General features: G+C 40.3%; 20 non-coding genes across 20 annotated transcripts; 19 read left to right on the forward strand and 1 right to left on the reverse strand.

Annotated features, from left to right (window-relative positions):
- Positions 1 to 12,713: 12,713 nt before the first annotated feature.
- trnag-ccc (transfer RNA glycine (anticodon CCC)) lies at positions 12,714 to 12,784 on the reverse strand. The gene has a single exon. It is a non-coding gene; the product is annotated as a tRNA-Gly (tRNA).
- Positions 12,785 to 13,262: 478 nt separating this feature from the next.
- On the forward strand, positions 13,263 to 13,333 carry trnag-ccc (transfer RNA glycine (anticodon CCC)). Its single transcript has one exon. It is a non-coding gene; the product is annotated as a tRNA-Gly (tRNA).
- A 355-nt stretch (positions 13,334 to 13,688) lies between these two features.
- On the forward strand, positions 13,689 to 13,759 carry trnag-ccc (transfer RNA glycine (anticodon CCC)). The gene has a single exon. It is a non-coding gene; the product is annotated as a tRNA-Gly (tRNA).
- Positions 13,760 to 14,014: 255 nt separating this feature from the next.
- On the forward strand, positions 14,015 to 14,085 carry trnag-ccc (transfer RNA glycine (anticodon CCC)). The gene has a single exon. It is a non-coding gene; the product is annotated as a tRNA-Gly (tRNA).
- A 356-nt stretch (positions 14,086 to 14,441) lies between these two features.
- On the forward strand, positions 14,442 to 14,512 carry trnag-ccc (transfer RNA glycine (anticodon CCC)). Its single transcript has one exon. It is a non-coding gene; the product is annotated as a tRNA-Gly (tRNA).
- A 261-nt stretch (positions 14,513 to 14,773) lies between these two features.
- trnag-ccc (transfer RNA glycine (anticodon CCC)) lies at positions 14,774 to 14,844 on the forward strand. Its single transcript has one exon. It is a non-coding gene; the product is annotated as a tRNA-Gly (tRNA).
- A 356-nt stretch (positions 14,845 to 15,200) lies between these two features.
- trnag-ccc (transfer RNA glycine (anticodon CCC)) lies at positions 15,201 to 15,271 on the forward strand. The gene has a single exon. It is a non-coding gene; the product is annotated as a tRNA-Gly (tRNA).
- Positions 15,272 to 15,533: 262 nt separating this feature from the next.
- trnag-ccc (transfer RNA glycine (anticodon CCC)) lies at positions 15,534 to 15,604 on the forward strand. Its single transcript has one exon. It is a non-coding gene; the product is annotated as a tRNA-Gly (tRNA).
- Positions 15,605 to 15,960: 356 nt separating this feature from the next.
- trnag-ccc (transfer RNA glycine (anticodon CCC)) lies at positions 15,961 to 16,031 on the forward strand. Its single transcript has one exon. It is a non-coding gene; the product is annotated as a tRNA-Gly (tRNA).
- A 356-nt stretch (positions 16,032 to 16,387) lies between these two features.
- Positions 16,388 to 16,458, forward strand: trnag-ccc (transfer RNA glycine (anticodon CCC)). The gene has a single exon. It is a non-coding gene; the product is annotated as a tRNA-Gly (tRNA).
- Positions 16,459 to 16,814: 356 nt separating this feature from the next.
- Positions 16,815 to 16,885, forward strand: trnag-ccc (transfer RNA glycine (anticodon CCC)). The gene has a single exon. It is a non-coding gene; the product is annotated as a tRNA-Gly (tRNA).
- Positions 16,886 to 17,146: 261 nt separating this feature from the next.
- On the forward strand, positions 17,147 to 17,217 carry trnag-ccc (transfer RNA glycine (anticodon CCC)). Its single transcript has one exon. It is a non-coding gene; the product is annotated as a tRNA-Gly (tRNA).
- Positions 17,218 to 19,201: 1,984 nt separating this feature from the next.
- On the forward strand, positions 19,202 to 19,272 carry trnag-ccc (transfer RNA glycine (anticodon CCC)). Its single transcript has one exon. It is a non-coding gene; the product is annotated as a tRNA-Gly (tRNA).
- Positions 19,273 to 19,617: 345 nt separating this feature from the next.
- Positions 19,618 to 19,688, forward strand: trnag-ccc (transfer RNA glycine (anticodon CCC)). The gene has a single exon. It is a non-coding gene; the product is annotated as a tRNA-Gly (tRNA).
- A 260-nt stretch (positions 19,689 to 19,948) lies between these two features.
- On the forward strand, positions 19,949 to 20,019 carry trnag-ccc (transfer RNA glycine (anticodon CCC)). The gene has a single exon. It is a non-coding gene; the product is annotated as a tRNA-Gly (tRNA).
- A 430-nt stretch (positions 20,020 to 20,449) lies between these two features.
- trnag-ccc (transfer RNA glycine (anticodon CCC)) lies at positions 20,450 to 20,520 on the forward strand. The gene has a single exon. It is a non-coding gene; the product is annotated as a tRNA-Gly (tRNA).
- Positions 20,521 to 20,775: 255 nt separating this feature from the next.
- Positions 20,776 to 20,846, forward strand: trnag-ccc (transfer RNA glycine (anticodon CCC)). Its single transcript has one exon. It is a non-coding gene; the product is annotated as a tRNA-Gly (tRNA).
- A 356-nt stretch (positions 20,847 to 21,202) lies between these two features.
- On the forward strand, positions 21,203 to 21,273 carry trnag-ccc (transfer RNA glycine (anticodon CCC)). The gene has a single exon. It is a non-coding gene; the product is annotated as a tRNA-Gly (tRNA).
- Positions 21,274 to 21,529: 256 nt separating this feature from the next.
- On the forward strand, positions 21,530 to 21,600 carry trnag-ccc (transfer RNA glycine (anticodon CCC)). Its single transcript has one exon. It is a non-coding gene; the product is annotated as a tRNA-Gly (tRNA).
- Positions 21,601 to 21,956: 356 nt separating this feature from the next.
- Positions 21,957 to 22,027, forward strand: trnag-ccc (transfer RNA glycine (anticodon CCC)). The gene has a single exon. It is a non-coding gene; the product is annotated as a tRNA-Gly (tRNA).
- The last annotated feature ends 32 nt before the right edge of the window (positions 22,028 to 22,059 follow it).

Raw genomic sequence — 22,059 nt, forward strand, 5'->3', positions numbered from 1 at the left:
CCTCTTGGCTCTCTCTCTTGTCGACCCGGGCTGCGACCCGACAACATGTCCTTTTCTGCTCCTCATTAAAGTTCCCTTTTGCACCTTCGATGCACCGCCTCTGACTCCATATATCTCGGCACTACAAAAGCAAACATTATTAACTTGATTTAGATTTGTATTTCAGATATTTTAGGGGCAACAATTTCCTATTCTACTTCCTTCACTTCAACTTCAATTATGTTTCCTATTAAACCAAACAGCAATTCCTTTTCAAGGTAAACTATTTTCTGATTTTATATTTAATTTAATATTCCATTCCCTACACACTTAATGTAAATAATATCCTGCTTTATATTATGTATAAAGCCCTTCAATAGTGTTTTTTTGTCAGAGTGTATAGATGTTTTTATCTTCACAGTCTACTGTATGTTTTCTACTTCTAAATGCTGTTTTAATTTAATTTTGAGATAATTTAGTAGAATTGTTTATTTCTGCTCTTTAATTTCAACTTATGTTTTGTTTTATGCTTCTGCAATGCAAACATTTCCCAAATTGGGATCAATAAAGTACCTCTAGTATCTTATCTTATCTAATTGTTTAGAAAAATCTGGTTTGGCTTTTAATAATCACATTATATAATAAGTTATGGCTGTATGGAAAAGACAACACCACTTTTGGTTTCCATGGACTGATTAGAAACATTTGTGATGTCAAAAACAAAAAAATATGTTTCCCTCAAATCGTAATTAAACAATGCAGTTTAGGCCATACATTAGTGACATACATAAAAACAACAACATGCTTTTTCACCCCAGTAAACAGAAACAAATGTAACAATAATAATACTTTTTTTCTTTTTTTTTCATCTTCAAAGGCAAATAATAAAAATGTAACTACAGAAAAATCTATAAGGGCAAGAGAGCCTTTGCCCAATCCACAAACCCCCCACCCAACACCGTCTTGCAGTTTCAAAATTATTATAGGGTTTGTTTTACATCATATGTTCATGTGTTCACAGACATTTAATCATACATTTTATAATGTTGCACTAATTTGGCAAAGAATCCCTTCTACTCGTCCTTCCACATATCAAGGTTTTTATATATCGACATTAATATATTACATAAAGGATATCACCAGATCACCAGGTTTGATGTTTCTACATGAGTGTTTTTTACAGATGCACTTAACAGTTGACTTTATACTTACAATCAGAGGCGGCGCTAGGGGGTGGCTACTTGGGCTCAAGCCCCGGATGTTTTCTGAAAAGCCCCGGATGTTTCACTTAAAAAAAAAAAAAATTAGATTTTTTTTTTTTTTTTTTAAATGTCTCGGGAGTAATGTGCAGTACCGGAGTCCACCAGAGAGGCAGCCGCTACGTGACATTAGCCTGCGTACTGCGTAGCCTTCCCTGCTCTGAAGAAGAAGTGATCCTTCCTAGTGCCTGACGAGTTTTAAGCTAATAGCCTAAGTTATGGATATTAGAAAGTTATTTTCATCGAAGCAGGCGCCAAAAGCTGCAGCAGCAGCAGCAGCAGCAGCAGCAGCAGCAGCAGTATCAGCAACTGACAACAATGTCATCACCAGCAGTGAAGAAATGGATGATGTTTCAGGTGTGTGAATATAATGGTGATATCTGCACTCTGGCTGACTGAGTAAGAAGTGAAAAAGAGTGATGTACTGTAACGTTAATCTTATAGCTAGTAAACATGGAGTAACCAAGGCAAGGCAAGTTTATTTATATAGCACCTTTCAACACAAGGCAATTCAAGGTGCTTTACAAAAATGAAAGACATTCAGACAAAGGCATTTAAAAACAGTAAAAGATAATAAAAGAAACATTAAAAGAAAAAATACATGAATACAAAGTTACAGTGCAGTTTAAGATATGAATAGTTCACACAGAAGTTCCACTTTACTGATGAACACAACAGCTCAGTTTAAATTAAAAGCAGCGACAAAAAGATAAACCACACTAAGTCAATCCCCTTATATGTTAGTATGTATACAGAACATGACTAAAAGTGATCCTAAGATGTAAAGTTAACCCTTCATACCTCAGTCTACTTTTAAGACACTAAAATAACGTATTCCAATTTTTATTTTGTTTTCCCGCGTGGAATTATACCGGCTCTCGTTTCAGTACACATAACAACGGAACCATAGCAACGGAACTGACAGGCAACGGAACTGACAGGCAACAGTCTGAATCCGATTGGCTGTGACTGCATCCACTCAGAGTGCCCGATTCAGAAACATGACTCTTACACTCTTTACGTCACAAACAAAGATGGTGGATGAGAATAGATCTATAAAACAATAAGCAATGCGCAGTGGATCGGAAGAGGACGGTGTGTCGGCTTTGTTCGATAGCGGTGCGGTATGCTAATGGAAACACACGCCAAACATGCTAAATCACATCAGAAGGCAAAATGCAGGATCTGTTTGGTATTTTGAAAGAAAAACTATTTATATACTTTATATAGGTATGGCCCTACAATATATTGTTCAAATATAGCATGATATGTCCCCTTTAAGGTATTATTAAGGTAGGGTTAATGTTGCTCTCAAAGTGCACCAGATTGATGCTTTTAACTTCAATATTTAAAAAAAATCTTCCCGGGGGGAGCATGCCTAGAGGAGGCGACGACCCCCCTAAAGGATGTTTTGTCCACCCCCCACTTGTAAAAAAAATAGCACTTTACCCCCCCCCCCCCACCCAACAACTCCTGGGCTAAGCCCCGGATCTCCTACAATCCTAAATCCGCCTCTGCTTACAATGATCATTGATCATCACACAATCCAAGATGGCAGCACGTCTGTACCTGTCCGCTGTGCTCTCATGTCTGTTCTAGTGTTGTCTACGTGATATATGTTATCGTTGTAAAACACCGGTCAATATCTGTGAGCTGTTTTGGACAGTACAACCGGGGCGAGCGTTGTTGATGCCATTACTGCTCCGTTCCTGGGACCACTCTATCCGCTTGGACTGCGGAGCCTGTGCTCACTTCCCGGAGCTGAAACGCCACCTGTGTTGCGCTTGATTTTGGACTTTGGTGGACTGGGATCGTTCATGGATGTATAATAAGAACGGGTTTGTCACTACCCGATCCGTCCCCCTGCCCGATCGGTACTGCGCATGTGCGAGATGGTCCGGATGTCCGGACGGCAACCCAAGATGGACACTTGACACAGTGGCTTTTAGCAAAGCTCAAAAGGAAAACTCGAGAGAGATGAGTTATTGTTATTACATCGTGACTTCACTATTATTTAACAACTCTTTTTATTGGGTTCTTTTATTTGGGGTTAAGTACATTGTCAGAATAAGTGAGGAATTAATTTTACTTCTGTTAGACAGCCATATGCCATACTTTTGCATACATTCACAGTAAATATGTATTCAGTATGATAGCTGTCTAACAGAAGTTAAATCCATGTCTCACTTATTCTGACAATGTACTTGACCCCAAATAAAAGAACCCAATAAAAAGAGTTGTTAAATAATAGTGAAGTCACGATGTAATAACAATAACTCATCTCTCTCTCGAGTTTTCTTTTTGAGCTTTGCTAAAAGCCACTGTGTCAAATGTCCATCTTGGGTTGCCGTCCGGAGTTGTCCAATATGGCGGACCATCTCGCACATGCACAGTACCGATCGGGAAGGGGGACGGATCGCAGGGGGACGGATAGTGACAGGGTTCGTTGAGCTAAAGCATAGCATGACTGGGCTTGTGTTCCTGTTTACATGAGACGTCAAACAACGTCATCTTCGTTCTCGGGAGGACTGAAAGTCCGGACCGGATTTTCACCTCGCTGACCTGGCATTTCTCAACTTCGGCAGGACGGAAAACGCGGACCGCATTCCTGTGCTGATTTCTGGATTTCTTCAGCAGGCCCTCTCTACCTCCTGACACATGTCACCCAGCATGTTTCTCCTAATACCTATTTTTCTCCTACTGACTATTCTCCATCCATATGAGGTGCGTGAAGGGTATGAAGTCCAACATGTGCCTCATCTTGTCTTCCCTAGTAAAGACACAAACTGGGATTCTACTTTGTTTAAGAGCTCTGTAAATTGGAGCACTCTAATCTCCAAGGATCTCATGTCTCTACCTTGTCTTATTCGTCTTTTTAGTCCTATAACTGGTTGTTTTTGATGAGCTCGTGTTCCTATGGTGGAAAGAGAGTAATAGGCCTATATAATGAATCTATGCAAACAACAACTTGGGTGAAAAGGAAATGTTTCATTGTTATCCTGCTCCTCTTATCAGGAAACGTTCATCCAAACCCTGGACCAGATTTGAATTGTCTGAGTACCCCTGATGATTTTAAAGCAAGGTCGGGTCTTGGTATCATCCACATAAATGTCAGAAGTCTACTTCCTAAAATGGACCACATGAAAATCTGGGCAAAATCCTCTGATTCTGATGTTCTTGTTTTATCTGAAACTTGGCTAAAGAAATCTATCACGGACAAAGACATTGCAATTAAGGGTTACAATGTGTTTCGTTGTGACCGTCCCAGAAAAGGTGATGGTGTTGCAATTTATGTAAAAACAAAATGTCATGCTACCATCCAATCATCTGTGTCTCTTAGCAGACAATTTGAACTACTTGCGCTGAAATTGGAACTTCTTAAGGGTCAGTTCATCACTGTTGTAGGGTGCTATAGACCCCCTTCAGAAAGCATTGAGGCTTTATCATCATTGAGTCATCAGTTATCTTGCTTGGAATTTAATGAGATTTTAATGGCTGGACACTTTAATTGGGACTGGTTGTCCTCTGTCTCCGATAGTTTTAAATCAACCTGTGACTCTTTTAATCTTACGCAACTTATCAATAGCCCAACTCGTCCTAATATTAAACACCAAGATAAATCGTCTCTTATCGACCTATTTTTAACAAATGCGCCTCATAAGTTTTTGGATATTGGTATTTTTGTAAATGATATGAGTGACCATTGCACTATAGCTACAATCAGGCAAGCTAAGCTTCCAAAAACAAGACCACAAATAGTTTTTAAACGTGATTTTAAACATTTTTGCAAGCAAGCATTTTTTCATGATCTGTGGGATTTTGATTGGAACAAGATAATAATAATAATACATTGCATTTCGAAGCGCTTTTCCAGGTGCTCAAAGACGCTTTACAGTGGTGATAAAACATGATAAAATAGAATTTAAAAGTTATTAGAACAAGATAAAATAACATTTAAAAGTTATTAAAACAGCAATACAGCATAATTCACAGATTAAAAGCCAGTCTGAAGAGGTGTGTTTTGGTCAGTGTTTTGAAAGTGGGGGGGTCAGTGCAGTCTCTGATGTGTTGTGGGAGGGAGTTCCAGAGGGTGGGGGCAGCGATGGAGAAGGCTCTGTCCCCCCAGGTTCGGAGCTTGGTTTTCTTGGGGATAGAGAGGAGGTCTCTCTCATTAGTGATGTTGAACTGGCATGGGATTATTTTCATGAGGCTTTTACTAGAATTATAAACAAACATGCTTCTTTCCGCAAATTTAGGGTGAAAGGGCTAAAAGATCCCTGGTTTAGTGCTCAACTGGCCGGCATTCTAAAAGAAAGGGATATTGCCTGGTCAAGGGTCAGAAAATCGAAATCCCAAGTGGACTGGATTGTTTTTAGACAGCTCCGAAATCAATTCACCTTCCTAGTTAAAAAGGCTAAATCTGAGTACCACATTTCTAATACTACTAGTAACTTAAATGATCCAAGGAAATGTTGGAAGGTAATAAAAAACTCATTTGGAACAGAAACTAAAAATGAATTACCAGCCTGCATTGTTAAAGACTCGCAAACCCTCACTGACAAATCGGCCATTCTCAACTGCTTTAATGAACATTTTATTTCATCTGGTCCTTTGTTTGAGTCCCTACATTCGGGCCCTGGACAGAACATTGATTCCTCACCACCTTCATCCCATCACATGGCTCAGCCATTCAATTTTACTTTTATCGAGGTGATAGAGGTCCATAAAGCATTGCAGAATCTGGATCCACACAAATCGGCAGGTCCGGACAAACTTCCTCCTCATTTTCTTAAATTAGCAGCCGACTTTATAGCTGAGCCGCTTACTTATCTTTTTAATTTAACTCTTTCCAACAATGAGATTCCTAACATATGGAAATCTGCATATGTTCTTCCTTTACTGAAAGGAGGGGATTCCTCATCTGTTAATAATTATAGGCCAATTTCAAAATTATGTGTTGTAGCGAAGGTCCTCGAAAAGCTTCTCAGTGAACAACTTAAATTATACTTGGACACAAATGATATTTTGTCAGAACACCAATCCGGTTTTAGAAAACAACACAGCACAACAACTGCTGCTATTAAAGTGGTGAACAACATAATTGAGGCATTGGACTGTAAAAAGTATTGTGCAGCTCTATTTATTGATTTGTCAAAGGCATTTGACACAGTTGATCATATCATCCTGACGGAAAGAATTCACAGTATCGGCTTATCTAGGCATACTGTAGGTTGGTTTTTAAATTATTTATCAGCGAGAACCCAATGCGTCCAATTTTCTGGGTCCTTTTCTTCCTTCCTCCCGATAGCAAAGGGTGTGCCACAGGGTTCCATATTAGGACCCATTCTTTTTACCATATATGTAAATAATCTATGTAATAATTTAGCAAATGCTTCTTACCATTTTTATGCAGATGACACTGTTATTTATTGTTCCTCCGCTTCTATAGAGCAAAGTCTAGATTTCCTCCAGTCTGCCTTTGATGTCATACAAACCCATTTATATCAACTAAAGTTGGTATTAAATGCTGAAAAATCCAAAGTAATGATATTTTTGAATGGCAAAAAGTTACCATCTGTTCTACCCAATATTTGTACTGCACAAGGGACTGACATTGAGAGGCTCACTACTTACAAATATCTGGGATTTCTTATTGAACAGAACTTGTCTTTCAAGTTACACACGGAAAATGTTGTTTCAAAGCTAAAAATAAAATTAGGTTTCTTTTACAGGAATAAATCCTGTTTCTCTTTTCAGACAAGGAAACATCTGATATCTGCAACGTTTTTACCTGTATTAGATTATGGTGACCTGCTATACATGAATGCCTCTGACCAATGCCTAAAGAGCTTGGATACTGTGTACCATTGTGCCTTACGATTTATCACTGGATGTGGATATCGAGTACACCATTGCACTTTATATGCTGCTGCTAATTGGCCATCTTTGTCTGCTCGCAGACTTTCCCATTGGTTGGGTTTTATTTATAAATCTCTGCTTGGGTTGGTTCCCTCCAACATTTGCACATATATGTGTCAAAGAGAAAGTCCATATGGCCTGCGCTCCCAAGATTTTATTCAGATGCTGGTTCCTACAGTGAGAACAAAACTGGGAAAAACAGCTTTTAGATATGCTGCCCCCACAGCTTGGAACAATGTACAGAAGGAGCTGAAACTCTCAGATTTAGTCACTATGGGGGAATTCAGGTCCATCTTAAAGGACAGAGAACACGACACCATTGGTCGATGTGAGTGCTCGTATATCCTGAAATCGTTTTAAATGTTGCCAGTTTTTGAATGATTTTAATAGTTTGTTTTACTTCGCATATTGACTGGCTAATGTGCCATTTTATTTGTGTTTTACAGCTGTATTTGTCTGCCTTTCATGTCTGTGTTTTATATGTTGTAACTTTGTACATGCTGCCCTTCTTGGCCAGGTCACTCTTGGAAAAGATATTTTATTCTCAATGAGTTTTTTACCTGGTTAAATAAAGAATATATAAAGGGAAGATATCCTTAGATACAGAGAAGTCATGTTGGAGTTGGGTTTATTCTCATCTGTGTTCTCAGTGTGTGCTCGGGCTAAATACACCTTATGCATTTTTAAGACTAGGATTGAGACTCAGCTTTTTGATTAAGCTCAAAGTTGGGCTGCCTAGAATCAGCCCTCAGTTTAGCTGCTACTCAGATATCAAAACTTAAATGCATTGCAAGCAGCCCCCGGGAATCGAACCCGGGTCACAAGAATGGGAATCTTGTATGATAACACTACACTAGCAGCGTTTGTATTGTGCTTGTGTATATATAATATAACTATCAATATATTGACTATTACAGTGTTTTTGGTTTCCCTAGATGTTGGAGTGCCCTGTGTATCCTTAATATTGTGGAATCACAAATCTGTAGTCATCGTCTTCAAAATTGGAACAATGTCGAAAATGTCTTCCATTGGTAAGATTGAATAGGTGCTAGAACATTAGTGCAAGTTGCCCAGCATATGCTTCGAGAACCATGGCACTGATGTGGAAAGCCATACACTTTTTATTATTTGGCATGTTAGAACTGCTTGGATAGAAATGCAGGGTTTTTCTGCTAACAACTTGCCCATTGATCTTTTTTTTCCAGATCTGAACACATTGTACCAGGCAAGGCATAGAATTGGTCAAATTGTTTTCCAATCACTAATATCTTCCATCCAGGTCAAATTGGGCTCGTCCAGGATTTGAACCCTGGACATCTCGCAACCTAAGTGAGAATCATAAACCTACACCAAATAAATACTTATTTGTTTGAAATTGGATTAACACATGCACCCCCCAGGAATTGAACCCAGGTCACAAGAATGGGAATCTTGTATGAGACCACTAGACTAGCGGCACTAATACTCTGTTTGCTTATAGATTATTACTGCTGGGCAACGATTAACTTTTTAAATGTTCTGGGTTATCCGCATTGTTTTGCACAACATTCAATAATTAATCCAAAAGTAGTGTATTGCGCACTTTTATTTGAAAAGTACTGCTATATGAACAAAAGGGCATAAACAAACTAGAGAATGCAATTCCTGAAGAAATTGCTAGTGGGAATGCTTTATGCTGAAAATATGACGCTAAACTGCTATGCTGAAATGTAATGTAAGAAGAAAGTGAAGAATTTAGATCGAAAATGATACATGAATACTGGGGGCTTGAATGTGTGATGAGAGAAGAAAAGAAAGTAAAAAGGCTTGGAAAAGCAGCAGAATATTCAAACTGCAAACTTCTGAACTAACTTCATGGCGAATGATCTGTCGCCATGGCAACGGCATTTGATGACACCCCATAATATGCTTACATGCGTTGATGGCTGCATCGTTACCAAACCTGTGAAGTTTTGGAGCGTTTGGAGCAGTTTCACTGAAGTTATGAGAAAGCCGTGTTTAATGGCGAGCATTGTGTTGCCATGGCAACGGCATTTGAAGAAATCTCAAAACTGTCCCGTAGATGTCTTCCCGGCTGGACTGTTGGCACACTGCTATCTGAAGTCTGCTGCTCTGAGCATGTCAGTTGGAGTGATGACATCATCATGTTCCATGACACAGGTGTTTATATTTGAGCTAACGAGGTGTCCAAAGATCAAAGGTTTCCATTGTTCTGAATGAGAGATAAACCTCTTAAATGTGAACGTTTTGTGGAAGAACCGTAACAGATATCTGTGAAATTTCAAAACGTGAAGCATGTCAAGGAAGTTGAGTATCTGAAGTGTAATCTTTGTGTAGGTTTCAGGTTAACAATGTGGCCTTTTTGGCAGTTTAACTAAAGGTGTGTGGCTGCTACCGTGAGGAAATATCAGCCTGAACTTACAATGGGGTTTAATGGAGGAATGCTGAATATTTTTGTCACTTCATGCCCTCAAGAGGCATTTTGTTTAATTATTTTGGTGAATTATTTGTCATTGTTCAAGCTACGAGATGTTTTCCTACGTTTGTCATGATAAATAATGTCTCAGGAATGTAGGGTTTGGGAATTATGGCAGTTTTAAAAAAATATATGAAGGTACATTTCAAGATGTTCTACCCTCTAGCTGTGACATCACGCACTCTAGTTAATGTTAAAATCTGAAGAAAACCTCTAAAATAAGGTCTGAACAATGTTTAATATCTCTAAAAGTAAGAATCAGATTGAAAAGCTGTTTTACACAAATAATGTCAGAAAGATGTGTAACATTTTAAAGTTGGAATGAGGTTTCTGAGTGAAAGTATGAATGAATAGTTAGCAGTTGAATCGCATGAAGATTTGTTGAAGTGTGAGGAATTTCTCCATTGACTTCAATGTTAAATATTTGATGAATTATGGGATGTATCTCTGGAATTATGAAAGTTATGAATGAGTAATAGCCATCGATTCCCGACCGAGCTGAACGTTTTGATGTTCGAACGGAGTTTCTGCGAAGTTCAATGCGGGAGAAGAAGCGCGGCAAAATACCGGCGGAATAATAATAATAAACTTTTCGTGCGTAGAATAAAGGCCCCGACACACCAAGCAGACACCAGACAACTCGCCGAAGCCGACGCCGACTGTTGCGTCGCCGTGTCCTCCTGCGTCTTGGCCATGTGTCGCACGGGAACACACCACAAAGAATTCAGTGCATGAGTGGCAATAACTCTCCTTACCAGCAGGCGGCTGTAGTGTGTATTCGTCATTCAAAAGAGGCAACAACTGGAAGACAGAGAAGAAGAACAGACTGCATGATATAAACAAACAACAAATAGCGTGTGCACTGTGCGTTCCATTTACCTCTCGTCCATCGAAAACATGTTTTGTGCGGCAATGGAGCTATCAGCCATAAGAGGGGTTAGCGATAAGAAACAATAACAATGTGCCTACATAACTGTCAGTTGCAGCCCTTGCATTAGTATTGGTTATAGTAACAGCTACAACATTAAAATACTTCTAGGCAGATTGAGGAGGATAATGGGAGAATGAACAGAGGGGCAGAAACATCCATCTGAATAATAATAATAACTTTATTTGTATCGCACCTTTCATACAGGGGATTGCAGTTCAAAGTGCTTTACATCAGTAAGAAATAAGATATAAAATCAGTGTAAAATAAGCAGCAAGAGTAAAGCATAAATTGGGATAAAATAAGGCATATATATATATATATATTAATCCCAACAGGCCACCTTGTTTATGGTTTGATTCAGTTTTACATTACATTTATTTGATAACTTCAGTTAACTTTGAAGATTCCTAACACTACAAAATATATTCAAGACATATTTTATCATGTATTATAGTAGAAAGTAGAAATAGTTTGAGTAGTTTTTAGTAGAAATATCCCTTACAATAAAGGCAGTATAGTATGCCTGTCTGTCATCTCCAATAGATGGCTTCAACCATCCTTTAAACTCAGGGTTTGATTCCCACTCCTTTCTGTACTTTTGTGAATACAGTTTAGACTGTGACATGATGACCTACGTGGATGTTTAGCTTGTCACAGAGATGCACACACACAGTGGACGAGGTGATTAAGTGACTGAAGCTGTCTCGACGCGGGAGAGTGTGGCTGTCTCCTCTCTGCTCTGACTGCAGCTGAGCTGCTGCGGGAGGCAACTGTGAGTCTGCGCGCCTGTCAGTACTATGGGAGGGCTGAGGGGCTCACGGCAGCTCGTTAACTGCAGAACAATACGTGAGTCTCCAAACACCAGAAAAGTCCCTAATAACACCATTACAAGTCGTTAGATCAGTCGTTAGTCGCTTTTGACAAAAATAAGTAGCCGGAGGGTTTGGAAAGCCGCCGAATGTAACGACAAAGTCGTCAAGTTGGCAACACTGGTCTGTGTGTGACTTCTTACATCGTTTGTTTACGTCCCTCACTTCCGTTTCGCTTCTGATTCGCTAGCTGAACAGCCAATCAGAGTGATTGCTTGGTGAATCGGCCATGCATCGGGTCAGGCAGTGCAAATAAGGCATGTCACGTCAGATGGTGCGGGACACACCAACCTGACTACGGCGCCGCGAATGGCCGACAGCCTCTGACGGCCTCTGACCGCCTCTGACGGCCTATGACTCCCAAAATCGGGTTGGTGTGTCAGGGCCTTAACTTAGCTGTTAACAGCATTCCCACTAAATAAGGTGATTTTTAACAGAAGTATTCCCTTTACACAGTAGCAGTTAAAATATTTCTTGTACATTTCAACTTAGACATTAATTCATGTGATTAAATCCAACATAAAACCAAAGCTATTTGCCACTGCTAGGGCATTAGCTTTATTTCATATAGTTAGCTATAGAAGAACAAGTTACCCTTAGAGTCCAGTGATAAGAAAATTCAATGTTGCAGTGGTTACAAATAACTCTGGCTCTCTCAATTCCGCCGCCTGAGTGAGAATCATAAACCTACACCAAATAAACACTTCTTTGTTTGAAGTTGGTTTAACACAAACACTGCACGGGAATTGAACCCTGGTCACAAGAATGGGAATCTCTCAAAACTCTGCAGACGGAAGAGATCTCAATCGTCTATTTCAGAGTTCTGTACCTTTCTCTAGTATTCCTTCCCCTACTCAACCAATATTCAGACCGTCTTGCATGCACCGCCCGGGAATCTTGTATGATACCACTACACTAGCGGCGCTTGTATTGTGCTTGTTTATAAATAATATAGCTATCAATATATTGACTATTACAGTGTTTTTGGTTTTCCTAGATGTTGGAGTGCCCTGTGTATCCTTAATATTGTGGCCTCACAAGTCTGTAGTCATTATCTTCAAAATTGCTAGTGCATTAGCAATTTGTCATCTAGTTAGCTATAGAAGAACAAGTTACCCTTAGAGTCCAGTGATAAGAAAATTCAATGTTGCAGTGGTTAAAAATAACTCTGGCTCTCTCAACTCTGCCGCCTGGAAGAGATTTAAAATGTCCATTTCAGAGTTCTGTACCTTTCTCTATTATTCCATTCCCTACTCAACCCATATCCAGAGCTTCTTGCATGCACTGCCCGGGAATCGAACCCGGGTCACAAGAATGGGAATCTTGAATGATACCACTACACTAGCTGCGCTTGTATTGTTCTTGTTTTGTATTTATTTGGACCCTGGACCTCTCGCACCCTAAGTGAGAATCATAAACCTCGACCAAATAAAGACTTATTTATTTGAAGTTGGATTAACACAAACACTGCACGGGAATTGAACCCAGGTCACAAGAATGGGAATCTCTCAAAACTCTGCAGATGGAAGAGATTTCAAACGTCTAATTCAGAGTTCTGTACCTTTCTCTATCCTTCCATCTGGATATGGGTTGAGTAGGGGATGGAATACAAGAGAAAGGTACAGAACTCTGAAATAGACGTTTGAAATCTCTTCCGTCGGCAGAGTTTTGAGAGATTCCCATTCTTGTGACCAGGGTTAAATTCCCGTGCAGTGTTTGTGTTAATCAAAATTCAAACAAAGAAGTGTTTATTTGGTGGAGGTTTGTGATTCTCACTTAGTTTGCGAGAGGTCCAGGGTCCAAATCAATACAAAACAAGAACAATAGAAGCACCGCTAGTGTAGTGGTATCATACAAGATTCCCATTCTTGTGACCTGGGTTCGATTCCCGGGCGGTGCATAAAGACGGTCTGGATATGGGTTGAGTAGGGAATGGAATAATAGAGAAAGGTACAGAACTCTGAAATGGACATTTTAAATCTCTTCCAGGTGGCGGAATTGAGAGAGCCAGAGTTATTTGTAACCACTGCAACATTGAATTTTCTTATCACTGGACTCTAAGGGTAACTTGTTCTTCTATAGCTAACTATATGACCAAAAGCTAATTCACTAGCAATTTTGAAGACGATGACTACAGACTTGTGAGGCCACAATATTAAGGATACACAGGGCACTCCAACATCTAGGAAAACCAAAAAACACTGTAATAGTAAATATATTGATAGTTATATTATTTATAAACAAGCATAATACAAGCGCTGCTAGTGTAGTGGTATCATACAAGATTCCCTTTCTTGTGACCCGGGTTCGATTCCCGGGCACTGCATGCGAGACGGTCTGAATATTGGTTGAGTAGGGGATGGAATACTAGAGAAAGGTACAGAACTCTGAAATAGACGTTTGAAATCTCTTCCGTCGGCAGAGTTTTGAGAGATTCCCATTCTTGTGACCAGGGTTCAATTCCCGTGCAGTGTTTGTGTTAATCGAAATTCAAACAAAGAAGTGTTTATTTGGTGTAGGTTTATGATTCTCACTTAGGTTGCGAGAGTTCCAGGGTCCAAATCAATACACAACAATACAAGCGCCGCTAGTGTAGTGGTATCATACAAGATTCCCATTCTTGTGACCTGGGTTCGATTCCCGGGCGGTGCATAAAAGACGGTGTGGATCTGGGTTGAGTAGTGAATGGAATAATAGAGAAAGGTACAGAACTCTGAAATGGACATTTCAAATCTCTTCCAGGCGGCGGAATTGAGAGAGCCAGTGTTATTTGTAACCACTGCAACATTGAATTTTCTTATCACTGGACTCTAAGGGTAACTTGTTCTTCTATAGCTAACTATATGACCAAAAGCTAATGCACTAGCAATTTTGAAGACGATGACTACAGACTTGTGAGGCCACAATATTAAGGATACACAGGGCACTCCAAAATCTAGAAAAATCAAAAAACACTGTAATAGTAAATATATTGATAGTTATATTATTTATAAACAACCATAATACAAGCACTGCTAGTGTAGTGGTATCATACAAGATTCCCATTCTTGTGACCCGGGTTCGATTCCCGGGCATTGCATGCGAGACGGTCTGAATATGGGTTGAGTAGGGGATGGAATACTAGAGAAAGGTACAGAACTCTGAAATAGACATTTGAAATGTCTTCCGTCGGCAGAGTTTTGAGAGATTCCCATTCTTGTGACCAGGGTTCAATTCCCGTGCAGTGTTTGTGTTAATCCAACTTCAAACAAAGAAGTGTTTATTTGGTGGAGGTTTGTGATTCTCACTTAGGTTGCGAGAGTTCCAGGGTCCAAATCAATACAAAACAAGAACAATACAAGCGCCGCTAGTGTAGTGGTATCATACAAGATTCCCATTCTTGTGACCAGGGTTTGATTCCCGGGTGGTGCATACAAGATGGTCTGGATATGGGTTGAGTAGGGGAAGGAATAATAAAGAAAGGTACAGAACTCTGAAATGGACATTTTAAATCTCTTCTAGGCGGCAGAGTTGAGAGAGCCAGAGTTATTTGTAACCACTGCAACATTGAATTTTCTTATCACTGGACTCTAAGGGTAACTTGTTCTTCTATAGCTAACTATATGACCAAAAGCTAATGCACTAGCAATTTTGAAGACGATGACTACAGACTTGTGAGGCCACAATATTAAGGATACACAGGGCACTCCAACATCTAGGAAAATCAAAAAACACTTCTATAGTCAATCTATTGATAGTCATATTATTTATAAACATGCATAATACAAGCGCTGCTAGTGTAGTGGTATCATACAAGATTCCCATTCTTGTGACCCGGGTTTGATTCCCGGGCGGTGCATGCAAGACGGTCAGAATATTGGTTGAGAAGGTGATGGAATACTAGAGAAAGGTACAGAACTCTGAAATAGACTTTTGAAATCTCTTCCGTCGGCAGAGTTTTGAGAGATTCCCATTCTTGTGACGAGTGTTCAATTCCCGTGCAGTGTTTGTGTTAATCCAACTTCAAACAAAGAAGTGTTTATTTGGTGGAAGTTTATGATTCTCACGTAGGTTGCGAGAGTTCCAGGGTCCAAATCAATACAAAAACAAGAACAATACAAGCGCCGCTAGTGTAGTGGTATCATACAAGATTCCCATTCTTGTGACCCGGGTTCGATTCCCGGGCGGTGCATGCAAGAATGTCTGAATATGGGTTGAGTAGGGGACAGACGAATAGAGAAAGGTACAGAACTCTGAAATGGACATTTTAAATCTCTTCCAGGCGGCAGAGTTGAGAGAGCCACAGTTATTTGTAACCACTGCAACATTGAATGTTCTTATCACTGGACTCTAAGGGTAACTTGTTCTTCTAAAGCTAACTATATGACAAAAAGCTAATGCACTAGCAATTTTGAAGACGATGACTACAGACTTGTGAGGCCACAATATTAAGGATACACAGGGCACTCCAACATCTAGGAAAACCAAAACACACTGTAATAGTAAATATATTGATAGTTATATTATTTATAAACAAGCATAATACAAGCGCCGCTAGTGTAGTGGTATCATACAAGATTCCCATTCTTGTGACCCGGGTTCGATTCCCGGGCAGTGCATGCGAGGCGGTCTGAATATGGGTTGAGTAGGGGATGGAATACTAGAGAAAGGTACAGAACTCTGAAATAGAAGTTTGAAATCTCTTCCAGGCGGCGGAATTGAGAGAGCCAGAGCTATTTGTAACCACTGCAACATTGAATTTTCTTATCACTGGACTCTAAGGATAACTTGTTCTTCTATAGCTAACTATATGACCAAAAGCTAATGCACTAGCAATTTTGAAGACGATGACTACAGACTTGTGAGGCCACAATATTAAGGATACACAGGGCACTCCAACATCTAGGAAAATCAAAAAACACTGTAATAGTCAATTTATTGATAGTCATATTATTTATAAACATGCATAATACAAGCGCTGCTAGTGTAGTGGTATCATACAAGATTCCCATTCTTGTGACCCGGGTTCGATTCCCGGGCGGTGCATGCAAGACGGTCTGAATATGGGTTGAGTAGGGAATAGACGAATAGAGAAAGGTACAGAACTCTGAAATAGAAGTTTGAAATCTCTTCCAGGCGGCGGAATTGAGAGAGCCAGAGCTATTTGTAACCACTGCAACATTGAATTTTCTTATCACTGGACTCTAAGGATAACTTGTTCTTCTATAGCTAACTATATGACCAAAAGCTAATGCACTAGCAATTTTGAAGACGATGACTACAGACTTGTGAGGCCACAATATTAAGGATACACAGGGCACTCCAACATCTAGGAAAATCAAAAAACACTGTAATAGTCAATTTATTGATAGTCATATTATTTATAAACATGCATAATACAAGCGCTGCTAGTGTAGTGGTATCATACAAGATTCCCATTCTTGTGACCCGGGTTCGATTCCCGGGCAGTGCATGCGAGACGGTCTGAATATTGGTTGAGGAGGGGATGGAATACTAGAGAAAGGTACAGAACTCTGAAATAGACGTTTGAAATCTCTTCTGTCGGCAGAGTTTTGAGAGATTCCCATTCTTGTGACCAGGGTTCAATTCCCGTGCAGTGTTTGTGTTAATCCAACTTCAAACAAAGAAGTGTTTATTTGGTGGAGGTTTATGATTCTCACTTAGGTTGCGAGAGTTCCAGGGTCCAAATCAATACAAAACAAGAACAATACAAGCGCCGCTAGTGTAGTGGTATCATACAAGATTCCCATTCTTGTGACCTGGGTTTGTTTCCCGGGCGGTGCATGCAAGACGGTCTGAATATGGGTTGATGAAGGGGACGGAAGAATAGAGAAAGGTACAGAACTCTGAAGTGGACATTTTAAATCTCTTCCAGGCGGCGGAGTTGAGAGAGTCAGAGTTATTTGTAACCACTAAAACATTGAATTGTCTTATCACTGGACTCTAAGGGTAACTTGTTCTTCTATAGCTAACTATATGATTAAAAGCTAATGCACTTGCAATTTTGAAGACGATGACTACAGACTTGTGAGGCCACAATATTAAGGATACACAGGGCACTCCAACATCTAGGAAAATCAAAAAACACTGTAATAGTCAATCTATTGATAGTCATATTATTTATATAAAAGCATAATACAAGCGCAGCTAGTGTAGTGGTATCATACAAGATTCCCAGTCTTTTGACCCGGGTTCGATTCCCGGGCGGTGTATGCAAGAAGGTCTGAATATGGGTTGTACGGTGGCCCTGAAGTGCAAGACACCACAGCATTTCACAAAACACAACAGCATTTCACATTGGACGGAAAGGTTATTCCTTAGGGAGAACACTTCTTGTTTGTGATTGGACAGAGCAGCCAGAGAAGCACTGCTGTGATTGGTTGTTTTTGCTGCCAGTCAAGAAATGACGCTTCGTGATTAGCCCAACACATCAGCCGTTAGCTGTTAGCAATAAGCACACACTCAGAGCTCACAGCTCCTCATATCTGTTCAGAAACTGGACAAAAGTTAAACATGTACAAACCACAGACTGTCTATGTCATGGTGAATACAGTCGCTGCTTTATTTATGTCTGTATGACGTTGTTGTGAGTGTGGACGGAGCAGCTACAGGTTAGTTTAGCCTGATGGATCCGATTCCGATAGGATTTATATGGAGATACGGCCCGCCCCCTCTCCAGCGTCTTCTTTGAATGACAGGAGTAAACACAGAAGTAATGCTTTATTAACTCATGGTTTTTAAGGGGCTTATCTCCATGTAAATACTATGGTAGACCACCCAATATTCGCATCGCTCTAATCGCTCGAGTTTCACCGCCGCTGTCAGCTGTGTTTGCTCCTGTCAATGCTGTCATTCAAACAAGAGGCGCTGGAGAGGGGACGGGGCGTATCTCCATGTAAATCCTACAATAAAATGAACATATTTGACCGTGATTTAATTGTAATATACGTTTCAAAGTGATGCCGAAGTAACAACATACTGATAACAGTTAGTAAAACCCATGAATTAACGCTTTGACAAGTCTGCAGACAAGACGGCAGGCGAAAAGCTTTTAAAATGCGTGTTTTCTGAATCGGATTCATCAGGCTAAACTAACCTGTAGCTGCTCCGTCCACACAACAACATCATACAGACATAAATAAAGCAGCGACTGTATTTGCCATGACATAGACAGTCTGTGGTTTGTACATGTTTAACTTTTGTCCAGTTTCTGAACAGATATGAGGAGCTGTGAGATCTGAGTGTGTGCTAACGGCTGATGTGTTGGGACCATACGTTGTGGGACCATGGTTGGGACATATTTCGCTGTCGGGTGTTGACCAATCACGAAGTGTCATTTCTTGACTGGCAGCAAAAACAACCAATCACAGCAGTGCTTCTCTGGCTGGCTCTGTCCAATCACAAACAAGAAGTGTTCTCCCTAAAGGAATACCCTTTCCGTCCAATGTGAAATGCTGTGGTGTTTTCTGAAATGCTGTGGTGTTTTCTGAAATGCTGTTGTGTTTTCTGAAATGCTGTGGTGTCTTGCACTTCAGGGCCACCGTAGGGTTGAGAAGTTGACGGAAGAATAGAGATAGACGTTTGAAATCTCTTCCATGTGCAGGGTTTTGAGAGATTCCCATTCTTGTGACCACGGTTCAATTCCCGTGCAGTGTTTGTGTTAATCCAACTTCAAACAAAGAAGTGTTTATTTGGTGGAGGTTTATGATTCTCACTTAGGTTGCGAGAGGTCCAGGGTCCAAATCAATACAAATCAAGAACAGTACAAGCGCCGCTAGTGTAGTGGTATCATACAAGATTCCCATTCTTGTGACCCGGGTTCGATTCCCGGGCGGTGCATGCAAGACGGGTTGAGTAGGGGATGGAATAATAGAGAAAGGTACAGAACTCTGAAATGGACATTTTAAATCTCTTCCAGGCGGCGGAGTTGAGAGAGCCAGAGTTATTTGTAACCACTAAAACATTGAATTTTCTTATCACTGGACTCTAAGGGTAACTTGTTCTTCTATAGCTAACTATATGACCAAAAGCTAATGCACTAGCAATTTTGAAGACGATGACTACAGACTTGTGAGGCCACAATATTAAGGATACACAGGGCACTCCAACATCTAGGAAAATCAAAAAACACTGTAATAGTCAATTTATTGATAGTCATATTATTTATAAACATGCATAATACAAGCGCTGCTAGTGTAGTGGTATCATACAAGATTCCCATTCTTGTGACCCGGGTTCGATTCCCGGGCAGTGCATGCGAGACGGTCTGAATATTGGTTGAGGAGGGGATGGAATACTAGAGAAAGGTACAGAACTCTGAAATAGACGTTTGCAATCTCTTCTGTCGGCAGAGTTTTGAGAGATTCCCATTCTTGTGACCAGGGTTCAATTCCCGTGCAGTGTTTGTGTTAATCCAACTTCAAACAAAGAAGTGTTTATTTGGTGGAGTTTTATGATTCTCACTTAGGTTGTGAGAGTTCCAGGTCCAAATCAATACAAATCAAGAACAATACAAGCGCCGCTAGTGTAGTGGTATCATACAAGATTCCCATTCTTGTGACCCGGGTTCGATTCCCGGGCGGTGCATGCAAGACGGTAGTGTAGTGGTATCATACAAGATTCCCATTCTTGTGACCCGGGTTCGATTCCCGGGCGGTGCATGCAAGACGGTCTGGATATTGGTTGAGTAGGGAATAGAATAATAGAGAAAGGTACAGAACTCTGAAATGGACATTTTAAATCTCTTCCAGGCGGCGGAATTGAGAGAGCCAGAGTTATTTGTAACCACTGCAACAGTGAATTTTCTTATCACTGGACTCTAAGGGTAACTTGTTCTTCTATAGCTAACTATATGACCAAAAGCTAATGCACTAGCAATTTTGAAGACGATGACTACAGACTTGTGAGGCCACAATATTAAGGATAAACAGGGCACTCCAATATCTAGGAAAATCAAAAAACACTGTAATAGTCAATCTATTGATAGTCATATTATTTATAAACAAGCATAATACAAGCGCTGCTAGTGTAGTGGTATCATACAAGATTCCCATTCTTGTGACCCGGGTTCGATTCCCGGGTGGTGTATGCAAGACGGTCTGGATATGGGTTGAGTAGGCAATGGAACACTAGAGAAAGGTACAGAACTCTTAAATAGATGTTTGAAATCTCTTCCGTCGGCAGAGTTTTGAGAGATTCCCATTCTTGTGACCAGGGTTCAATTCCCGTGCAGTGTTTGTGTTAATCCAACTTCAAACAAAGAAGTGTTTATTTGGTGGAGGTTTCTGATTCTCACTTAGGTTGCGAGAGGTCCAGGGTCCAAATCAATACAAAACAATACAAGCGCCACTAGTGTAGTGGTATCATACAAGATTCCCATTCTGGTGACCCGGGTTCGATTCCCGGGCGGTGCATGCAAGACGGTCTGGGTATAGGTTGAGTAGGGAATAGAATAATAGAGAAAGGTACAGAACTCTGAAATGGACATTTGAAATCTCTTCCAGGCGGCGGAGTTGAGAGAGCCAGAGTTATTTGTAACCACTGCAACATTGAATTTTCTTATCACTGGACTCTAAGGGTAACTTGTTCTTCGATAGCTAACTATATGACCAAAAGCTAATGCACTAGCAATTTTGAAGACGATGACTACAGACTTGTGAGGCCACAATATTAAGGATACACAGGGCACTCCAACATCTAGGAAAATCAAAAAACACTGTAATAGTCAATCTATTGATAGTCATATTATTTATAAACAAGCATAATACAAGCGCCGCTAGTGTAGTGGTATCATACAAGATTCCCATTCTTGTGACCCGGGTTCGATTCCCGGGCGGTGCATGCAAGACTGTCTGGATATGGGTTGAGTAGGCAATGGAATAATAGAGAAAGGTACAGAACTCTTAAATAGACGTTTGAAATCTCTTTCGTCGGCAGAGTTTTGAGAGATTCCCATTCTTGTGACCAGGGTTCAATTCCCGTGCAGTGTTTGTGTTAATCCAACTTCAAACAAAGAAGTGTTTATTTGGTGGAGGTTTATGATTCTCACTTAGGTTGCGAGAGGTCCAGGGTCCAAATCAATACAAAAACAATACAAGCGCCGCTAGTGTAGTGGTATCATACAAGATTCCCATTCTTGTGACCCGGGTTCGATTCCCGGGCGGTGCATGCAAGACGGTCTGAATATGGGTTGAGTAGTGGAAGGAATAATAGAGAAAGGTACAGAACTCTGAAATAGACATTTTAAATCTGTTCCAGGCGGCGAAATTGAGAGAGCCAGAGTTATTTGTAACCACTGCAACATTGAATTTTCTTATCACTGGACCCTAAGGGTAACTTGTTCTTCTATAGCTAACTATATGACCAAAAGCTAATGCACTAGCAATTTTGAAGACGATGACTACAGACTTGTGAGGCCACAATATTAAGGATACACAGGGCACTCCAACATCTAGGAAAACCAAAAAACACTGTAATAGTAAATATATTGATAGCTATATTATTTATAAACAAGCTAAATACAAGCGCTGCTAGTGTAGTGGTATCATACAAGATTCCCATTCTTGTGACCCGGGTTCGATTCCCGGGAGGTGCATGCAAGACGGTCTGAATATGGGTTGAGAAGGG

The sequence above is a fragment of the Pseudochaenichthys georgianus genome, chromosome 6 (genome assembly GCF_902827115.2).
Source record: "Pseudochaenichthys georgianus chromosome 6, fPseGeo1.2, whole genome shotgun sequence".
Classification (NCBI taxonomy): domain Eukaryota; kingdom Metazoa; phylum Chordata; class Actinopteri; order Perciformes; family Channichthyidae; genus Pseudochaenichthys; species Pseudochaenichthys georgianus.